Here is a 7,852-nt window from a genome sequence, read left to right on the forward strand (position 1 = left end):
TGTGTTCTAAAGGTGAACATAGATTGTGATGGATGCAAGCGAAAAGTGAAGAAACCGCCTTAGAAAATTGAAGGTCCAAGCGTGTGAAGGCAAGTGCTGGAGATGGAAATGAAACGATTGGTTTCGACCCAACCGATTTGCATGGCAGCTCTTCGATGCCAACGTTTGAACAACTGAGATAATCGTCACCGAGTTGCACTATCCTAATCTCTCACTACTTCATTCCCCGAACAAGCTTATCGGATCAATCAACGCAAACCCGGTTACGATCGGGATTCGCCTCATGTCCAAAAAACTCGTTGTTGGATACTCCCCCTCACTTCTTAATTCCACCCGGGAATCGAGTTACTTTCTTGATGATACGGTGAAGATGGGTATCTTGACTCCACCTCGCTATGGAGAACAAGTGGGAGTTCGCAGCCAACCGCAATGGGAGTTCGGCAAGAATGCAATGAAGGCTATCTTGATAATGGGTTTCTCGGTGGATGCGAACACCTACTCTACTGCGTTGAAGGTGGTGTTGGGTGTTGGTTTTTGGGGTTTCAGGCGGCCGGATTTGGTTATTGGGGTTTCCGGCGGCCGGATTTAGGTTTTTGGGGTTTCCGGCGGTCGGATTTGGTTTTTGGGGTTTCCGGCTGCCGGCGGTGTTGGGGTGCCGGCGGCGGGGGGGGGGTGCCGCCGGAGGGTATGGGGTGCCGACGGCGGGTTTGGGGTGCCGGCGGGTATGAGGTGCCGTTAGGGTATGAGGTGCCGTTAGGGTATGAGGTGGCGTTAGGGTATGAGGTGGTGTTAGGGCATGAGGTGGCGTTTAGGGCATGAGGTGGCGTTAGGGTATGAGGTGGCGTTTAGGGTATGAGGTGGCGTTTAGGGTATGAGGTGGCGTTTAGGGTATGAGGTGGTGTTAGGGTATGAGGTGGCGTATAGTCTCATGGTTTCATATGTATTATGTAATTGACTTACTATAAATACAATTATATTGTTTCAATATGAAATCATGGACTTCACTCAAGGTAACTGTTCATCATATGTATTAGAATTTTAAAACGGCTATCTTCGGTGATCTTATGGACATTATTCACTTAATTTCTTAAATTTGTTAGAATTTGCCATCACCATACACAATAAACGACCAAATGAGGACTAGAATGACCAAATGACATTATAAATAAATATATGAAACGAAGGCACTAAGCAATATATATACAATATGAATTATAATCAACATTTTATGATAGAGATAATGATCAGAATGATTTTGATCAAGTGAAATAGTTTGAATTGCTAGTAGAGTTTAGATTTTATTTTTTGGTAATAGTAGAGTTTAGATGAGACTACTTGATTACAACCAACCCAAGTAATACTCTGTCCTCTTTTAAGTTAGGAACAATCATAGAATTTAAGTTGAACTCCATCACCACACAACACAAGTAACTTCCTATGTTATAACCTTCAACATTATCAGGTACGCATTATTGAGTTATTCCCTTTAACATTGAGATCTATAATTTTGTTTTTGTATTCTAAAATTGTGAGCTTCAATGACTTGATGGTCGTTAATTACTCAATCAAACTAGTCAGAGCATGATTTTTCAGGTTGGTTCACTTACATTGTCGAAAAGATTTTGGAGTAAGACAATCCAATAAAGCACTCTTTTCCTCCCAAACGAAGGATGAGAGGTTTCACCGGGAGAAACCCAAAAGATGCCTATAAAAATGGAAAATACAAGAGAAACTGATATTCTCATTGACTCGAGAACAATGAATTACTACCCCAAAAATAAGAAAAAAAGAAAGATGCAACAGATGATTTTATTAATTCAGTCTTATCCCAACTAAATGGGTAATTTTTTTTAAGGTTATTTTGGAAGTAAAGATCTAAACCCTATTGAAGGATATTTTTAAGTAAAGATTTTTTTCATGGATTAAGTAACGATCTTAGACATTGATTTCATCCCAAATCAGGGGGAAGTGGTGGGCGGTTTTCGACGCGGTGCTTAAATTTCGAATTCTATATCTATCAGTTCTTACGTTAGCATAAACGGAACCATAATTCACAGTCCATGAGCTGGAAATAAATAAAAGCAAACACCTTACTTTGTTCTGCTATTAAAATGATGGTTGTATTTTTGCATTTGCAAAAGTGTTGCTATGGAGAAACAGGAACTTATCAGCTGCAGTTGTTATTGGGTTCACACTGATATGGTTTATTTTTGAGTTGTTGAGTATCAGTTTCTGTCACTTCTCTGTCATATCTTCATCACTGCGATGCTCATCCTCTTCATATGGTCCAACGGCGCCCCATTCTTCAAACGGTGACCTCCTTTTCCAAGTTTCATTCTTTCTGATTCTTCTATAATAAGAACATTGGCCATGAGTATGGTGACACAATGCACCAGCATAAACTAAGATTATGGACTCAAGTACCAATCACATCTACATGGTGCAGCAAGTAAATCACAAAAGACTTTTCACTTAGCCGAAGGTACTCCTAAAACAAGCAAAAGAGATCCTAATCCCTAAATCTGCTGCTTTTGATCTTGGAAGCCATTGCCCAAGTATTAGCCACACTGTTTGGCACAGTTTAGCTTTCGTAATTCACGTTTTGTCTTAAGGTTTCCTCCAACTCTACCTGAAATATGTGTCATCAGAATTCAACATTCGAAGTAGTAGCTATAATTTCTAGAAGAAACTCAATCGATTCATATTAACTCTCTACGACATTGCATGTGGAAAGGATTTGAGCCTCTTCATTTGGTATCTTAATTGACCTCCATTCTAATTTTTCCCCCAATTTTGAATCACCATTATCACTTACATGATTCCAACTATCAATGTTGTCAGGTCATTGCTTCCCTCTGGATACTATCAATCATTGCTTCCTGTTTCAGCACTCTGAATCTTGTATATCTCGGTAAGCAAATAGTAGGTTTTCTTTGAATTTCTCCAACTTCAGTTCTTGTTAACTGACCCTTTGAGCATGTATCAAGGTTTCCTCTGCATGATGGTATTGCCAGCTCTATATGAGCGCTATGAGGAAGAAGTGGATTTTCTTGCAAGCGGAGGTAAGAGCAGCAGGACATGAAAAACTTTGATTTCACAAGATATGTGAGCCCTTTGATGTAACATTGAAAACAATAAGAGTATCCCCAGATCTCCAGTGATGGGGTCAAGTAAAGAAACCATTGCAGTACTTGGTGGTTGAAGGTTACACGTAAAAATTTCATTCAAATAAGAGAGTTTCTCATGTGGGATTAAAATGGAATCTCCAATGTTTGCTAAGAGATCCAAATTTCCAGAGGACCCCCTACAATTTCATTTGATGATATTATTCAATAATAAAGAATCCTACAATGTTGGTTTTAAAACTGAATCCGCGAAAGCATGGCACCAGACAGTCTGGAGCCATTTGCAATAAATATAGTTTTCCTCACACCTCCAACCCTCCAGCAACCTATTTTTAAATATTTACATAATTTTTGTATCCAGGAATATTTCATGATGTACTTTATCATGCTCTGTCTAGTAGGAATATGCCCCACAGTAAAAACAATAAAATGAATACCCGAAAAGAAAACGGAAGATATTGCTCAACATCCATTGGCCCTAAATTTTGATCTTTCCTATTAAACTATGAGATCATATGTTCAACCACATGACAGAACCATTTGCTCACATCAGTAAATAGCCAAGGGTGTTGCCGAGATGGATAAATGTGAATGACACCTGGTATGCAAAAAAAAGCTTTGCCCATTGTGGGAGGAAATGACAACTGTATGAGCCAAATTACGGTATAGATGCTGAAACAAACAGTAAGTGTTTTTTATCCATGCTAGGGGTGTCCCCTGAAAACCATTGGAACAATAGGGAGCCGATATTGCAATGCCATGCGAAGAAAGCCCTACATGTAATAAAAGAAAAGTATAAATAAAGTGAGAACAAAGTGAAGAAAAAGAATAAAGAGCAGATAATTTTTCAATCTGAGTCTGAGACCAGAAACAAAATAAAGTAGGGATTCTTCACAAGTAATTTAACTTCGAGAGGGTGCATACAACATTTCTAAGGTTCTTCTAACCAATGCCATGTATTTGACGGTTAAGACCATGAGTTCCTGGTTAGGATATCCAGTTAAGACCAATTCAGATCCATTTCATTATCATGATTGCCCAAGGCCCACCAGAGGAGAGGGTGAACGGGACCTTCGGCTGCTTTTGTATTTGATGGGTGATCTTGACCTGGACTTTGATCTTGGACGAGAACTAGATGGTGACCTGCTTATGGTTTACGAAGAGGCATCAGTTATTAGAGTACCCTTTACATTATCAGCAATTCAATTCATTAATAAAACAATAACAAAATGCAGTTGTTTGTTTTTTGATTATCTTCCAAACCAAAATACTACCAGAAAATTAGATATCCTACACAAACCTACAGAATTTTCACAAAAGGTGTTACAAGGCCGCCATATGTGTGGCAATGGACACCTAACTCATCCAAGTCCATAGCAAGTAAAGAAGATGGCATAGTAGTCAATGTTGAACTGCAGAAATAGAGACAAACTTATAAGTTGTGCCTAAGGAGTGCATGATTGCCCAAGGCCCACCAGCAAATTTAAGGGCCAATGCCAGAAGTTGGAATGTACTTAGGCAACAAGGTGCCCACCCCACATGTTCAAGCCATCCCAGGGTTACATTTTGTTCCCCCTTCTCTAACAATATTTTGTATGCTACAATATAACATCATATCGTAAAAAAAATCAATACTAAGCCACATTTAAGTCATAAAATCTCACATAGAACTGCAAAACAGCAGAACCAAAGAAGCAAACCATTGGAAGTTAAAAACAGACAAAGCATACACTCGGGTTATATTTTCGAATCAGCGATGTAATTAAATTGATAAGTCAACTAAGGGCCATTGTGGCCAAGTTCTTAGGCAAATAAGAAACAATTTTAGGGTTTCGGAGGTCAATAAGGACGGGTCTATACTTGGGCATGCAGCCTTCGCATGGGAATAGAGCTTTAGAGGTTTGATGTGCAGGTTGGGGAAGGGTTTGTATCCCATTTTCAGGGTATTCTGAATGGTGGTGGGACATTAATTCCTAAACTTTACGACAGCTGAGGAAGACAGGACTTAGAAGTCAAAAGTTTGGGGGGGAGGAACCTAGGGCCGAGATTTGGAACAAAAATGGTACTTTTTTTTTGGTGGGAGTAGGAGTTTTTTTTTATTCGTTCCATTAAAAAAATACTTGATAAAAAAAAATTCATAGAGAAGTTGCATGTTTGACAGAGGGTCAGGCATTTGCCGGGTTATGGTTCAAGGGAAAGGAGCTATGATGTAATTGAAGGGGTTAGAAAATGGGGTCTATTTCTTACTGATTAGGGGATGAGTTGTTAATGGTAACAGTGAGCAGAATAGTTTCGTATTACTCACCAAACCTTAGTTAGAAAACTCAGATAGTACCAACCTAGCCCTCTTGGATATTACCATTTACCCATCAAGACAACTAGATGCAACTCAATGGTCAATACTTTCAATGGAGAAGAAGAACAGAAATGAAGCTTTGCAAATAGCAATTAAAATATGAATATTCAGTATCCTTCATTCCTCCCAATTGTACAGCATTTAAGAGGTGGCCTGCAAAATTAAAATAGGAATAGCTGGGTGGAGTAAAATAATAAACTAAATTCCTAAAGCCTAGGAACTAACTCCTAAAACTTAGCTAACAACCTACAAAGGCTTTAAACTGAAACACAACTCCAGCTCTTGCAAGGAAGTGTGGATCTGAATACAATCAAATAGAATATAAAAGATAGAATTAAGGGGAGAGGGGATCATGTGATTCTTAGTTACCACATGAGAGACTAAATCTCTTCCCCCCCCCCCCCCCCAAAAAAAAAAAAAAAAGAAGAAGAAAAAAGAGACAACTTAAATCAACCGCAATTCAGACCATTTAAAACATGGTTCGATGAAAAAATTAGCAAATGATTAAGCCTAATTTCCTATGAAGCTTTTGTAACTCTGCTTTGGGTCCACAGATAGGAGCATCACAAGGTTAACCCATGAGATCAACAGTGCAATGCATGTATCCCTTCTCTAGGCTCATCCCACTGAAAAAAAGACCAGATTGGTAGAAAACAACCAGCTTTCCAACAAATACAAGGTTTCTTAAATCTGATATTATAATTGAGAAATAATGTTCCAGTAACCATATTTGTTTTGATGCATAAAAATATGCCTTCGTTCGGGGGGAATTCGATACCATTCATGTGCATCAAATAAATATTTTATTAGCTTCAACTAGGATATGCAAAGAATAATAAAAATCGGTAAAGAAACTGAAAACATAAGTCCATTTAAATAGAAATTCAGAGTAAAATAAGTATAGAATTACTATACCAAAAAATTCAGAAATATTGGGTAAAATTAAGGGATGAGACAAGTTGTTGAATGGAGCCTTACCAAGTAAAGAAAATGTAGGAAGCCGTAAGGTTTCTTCTTCTTATTTTTTTTCCCCTGAAAAGGAAAAAAAGAGAAGATGTGAAACAAAATCGATAGAACAAACCGATGAAAACAAGAATATTGTCCCTCTGTGTTCGTCCTTACCATTGTAGGAAATCACCTTCTCAGGTCTCTCTCATTCGGTTATTTGAGAATGAAGAAGCAGAAGGAGAAGGAAACGCAAATATCGTCGAAACCCTAACCTCTCTCTTTGTCTCCTTCGTACGGTCAGTTCGCACGATTTCAGGTTTCAGCAGGAAGTCGTCGGAACCCTTATCGGAGCTTTCTCTCTCTTTCTCCCTCGTCGTCGTCGGAACCCCACCCGTTCGCAAGGTGGAATGAAGAAGAAGAACGAAGGAGAAACTTTCCGTCGATTTGGCATATTTTGAAATGCTTGGTTCGGACCTTTAAAATTGGTTTGGTTTGAAATCTCCTTGAGCCGAGCCAAAATAGTCCGTTACTTCACTTAAAAAAACGAAAATAGCATATGCTCAAAATCAACGGCTATTAGACTTTTGAACGACACGGCTTGATCTCCACCATTCGCAGCTCCCGAAAAAACACGCAGCAGTGAAACGGTAGTAGAGAGAAGCTGTTAGGGTTAGGGTTTAAGTTGGGTAATACCTCAACAGCTTCGTCAGTAGCGGCGGTCGGAGGAGAGAGGGAGCGGAAGAACGGTGTTTGATTGTTGAACTTCGTGTGAGCGGTACTGTGAATATTCCTCTCGCTGTCGACGCTGTTCTCTCCGTCAAGATCGTGAAGAAGGTCGGCGGTACTGTTGATGACACAGAGCTTGTTAAAGTTTTGGTTCTTGACAAGAAAGTTAGCCATACCCTGGTGGCCTAACTCGTATCGAGAAATTATCGGGTGATGGTAATACAAGTATTTGGACGGATGTAGGGATTCTATTTTTCTCACAGAAGATGAAGGGTTCTCTATGTGTAGCGGTTGCCGTTTCTTCCACTTAGCCGGACTGTTTTGAACGATGCTCTGAAGCAAGCATGGAGTAAGTTTGATCTTTATGACTTTTTGTTTGACAGTACAATCTTTCGAATGAGTGTCGTTTTAAGGGAGCTCATGTAAACAGCTTTATCAGCTTCAAAGTGTGAAGGTTTAGTGATCCGATTTAATGCTGACAATTAAACCACAACTAGAATCATCTCTGTTTGACCAGTTTCTTTAATATTTTTTTCTGAGCAAACGGTTCCCTGTAGTGAGGAACTACATGTTTTAGGGCACTTCCCCTCAACCGAGGTTTGTTACCATCTGATTTAATTTACGCTCTCTTGATTGCTGTGTCTACTGTGTTGCATCGTTTGTGTTTTGTAAATTTATTTTTCTGTTTTTGTTGTGT

At 39.2% G+C, this 7,852-nt stretch overlaps 1 long non-coding RNA gene and 1 pseudogene across 2 annotated transcripts; one reads left to right on the plus strand and one right to left on the minus strand.

Annotated features, from left to right (window-relative positions):
• Window positions 1–2,110: 2,110 nt before the first annotated feature.
• LOC149010167 (reticulon-like protein B9) lies at window positions 2,111–3,082 on the plus strand (annotated as a pseudogene).
• A 761-nt stretch (window positions 3,083–3,843) lies between these two features.
• Window positions 3,844–6,915, minus strand: LOC149010168 (uncharacterized). 2 transcript variants are annotated; one of them, XR_016174760.1, is made up of 4 exons: window positions 6,604–6,915; window positions 6,460–6,513; window positions 4,050–4,268; window positions 3,844–3,898 (listed from the first exon to the last, which is right to left on the minus strand). It is a non-coding gene; the product is annotated as an uncharacterized LOC149010168 (long non-coding RNA). The 2 variants fall into 2 exon arrangements; XR_016174759.1 differs by lacking the exon at window positions 3,844–3,898 and having other exon boundaries at window positions 3,918–4,268; window positions 6,604–6,898.
• Between the last annotated feature and the right edge of the window lie 937 nt (window positions 6,916–7,852).

Source organism: Hakea prostrata, chromosome 7 (assembly GCF_041222555.1).
Source record: "Hakea prostrata isolate BN-2017 chromosome 7, UWA_Hpros_2, whole genome shotgun sequence".
Lineage (NCBI taxonomy): Eukaryota > Viridiplantae > Streptophyta > Magnoliopsida > Proteales > Proteaceae > Hakea > Hakea prostrata.